At 32.8% G+C, this 2,113-nt stretch overlaps 1 long non-coding RNA gene across 1 annotated transcript; it reads left to right on the forward strand.

Annotated features, from left to right (window-relative positions):
• Positions 1 to 438: 438 nt before the first annotated feature.
• LOC118163027 lies at positions 439 to 1,805 on the forward strand. The gene is made up of 2 exons (XR_004748791.1): positions 439 to 1,151; positions 1,562 to 1,805. It is a non-coding gene; the product is annotated as an uncharacterized LOC118163027 (long non-coding RNA).
• The last annotated feature ends 308 nt before the right edge of the window (positions 1,806 to 2,113 follow it).

The raw sequence follows: 2,113 nt of genomic DNA on the forward strand, positions 1-2,113 counted from the left end.
CCAGGGAGACCTCATTGCAGCTTTTCAATATTTAAAGGGGACTTATAAAAAAAAAAAAAAAAAAAAAAAAAAAGACAACTTTTTACTCAGACAGATAATGATAGAATAAGAGGGAATGGTTTTAAACTAAAAGAGGGGAGATTTTTATTGCATATTAGGAGGAAATTCTTCACTCAGAGGGTGGTGAGGCACTGGAACAGGTGGCCCAGAGAAGTTGTGGATCCTTATCTTTGGAAGTGTTCAGGACCACGTTAGATGAGGCCTTGGGCAACCTGATCTAGTGGGTGTCATCCCAGCCTGTGCCATGTGGGATGGAACTACATGATCTTTAAGGTCCCTTCCAACCCAAGCCATTCTATGATTCTGCAAAATATTGTTTATGTTATCCCATTTGCTAAAATCAGCAGTGACGTGTATATATATATATATATACATATATATATTCATTTATATTTTGAAACTTATGCATGCAGTTCTGAAGTCTACAATTAAGCTTTTTATTTAAACATTAAAAAATAAGATATGATTTTTTTTTATCTTAAAGATGACCAAGAAAAACTTTAAAAAACTTTTAAAAAATCAGTGTGTTCCATCAATGTAACAGAAAAGCAAAAACAAAAACAACTAACTTCCATGTGATTAGAAAATTACTCTTAATGACAATACTTTTCAGTAGAATACATATTAATGTTAGAAAAATAACTGTTCTGCTCATTTTATGTCAGATGAAAAATTAGCTTTGCTTTACTTCATTTGCCTTGTGGTAACCTCTGCGGTAAGTCACTGAATTTACAGAGCCACAGGAAAGACAGAGGAAAGTTGTACATGTTATAGAAAATAAAAGATTTTGTAATCATGGTTTTTGCAGTTTTTCTGACATCATGTACTCTATTACTTCAATAAAACAAAACTTCCATGGTCTATTTTTAAATAAAGATTTGAAATTCATAATGCAACACATAAAATATCCATTAGTATATTCCCTTAGATTTTCAGGGAGCTTGCACAATATTTAAACTGTATAACACATGACATTTCAACATATTACAGGCATGGTAGACTCCTTACATGCATATAATGCAAATGTCATTCCTTACGGTAAAACAAATATTTACACAGAATGATGAAGAACAAAAATACAAAATGTGTCTGTAGGCGTACACCTATGCTTATTTTGGTTCTACCCTAACATACATTTACAAATGATGTAGTTTGACTGCTAATGAGCAGCTGTGAGTTGCACAAACCATCTCTGGACTGCCTGAACTGGACATAAAATTTCATGTACACTGCTTGTTTTCAAATAGGAAAGTGTGTTTTTTTACCCTAAAGATATGGCTTTCTATGAGCAGAATGAGAACATACTGTAGTAATGGAGTGACCTTCACTGAAATCAATAAACATTAAGATTTGAAATAGCTTCCTGGACTTGGGACACTGTATATTACAGTGTACCAAGGCCTGAGCAATTTGCTGAATAAGGACTTCAACTCGTGTAAAGCTGACTTAGAAAATATTTTACCAAATATGGGGCATAATCAATAATTAAGTGAAAATTAAGAAAGTTTCTAATCTTTCAAATGTATTCTTTGCATAAAGTTAATTAATAAAATATTCTTCACACACATTTTATATGGCACACAGTTTCTGATTTTTATGTCCTTGCTTGCAGTCGTTTCACCCATTAGATAGGCAATGATGCAGTTTTAAGTTTTCTTTCCATGCTTTGGTTCGTGTCTTGTAACGCGGTCAATGAAAAATGACAAGTATTCAAAAGATTAATAATAAATAAATTAAGAGTTAAATATTAGTTCCTGAGGAGTGTTACTTGTGTTTTTCTGTGATATAAACTGAAACCTGGTGTACTGATTACCTTGTAAGAAATATGTTTGTAGAATACTGAATTTGGTTTATGTGACAATGTTTTCATAGCAGGAGGACTGCAGGGTTAGTCTCTGTAAAAAAAAAAAAAAAAAAAAAAAACAAAAATATTTAGTTTAGAATCTGTCCCATGTCAGATAAGAGAGTATTTTATGGGACCTGCCACTGGCCAAAGCTGAGCAAATGAGCGATGATGGTTGCTCCTCTGTGAGAGCATATTTAAGAATGGGGG

This window comes from Oxyura jamaicensis, chromosome 2, assembly GCF_011077185.1.
Source record: "Oxyura jamaicensis isolate SHBP4307 breed ruddy duck chromosome 2, BPBGC_Ojam_1.0, whole genome shotgun sequence".
Taxonomy (NCBI): Eukaryota; Metazoa; Chordata; class Aves; order Anseriformes; family Anatidae; genus Oxyura; species Oxyura jamaicensis.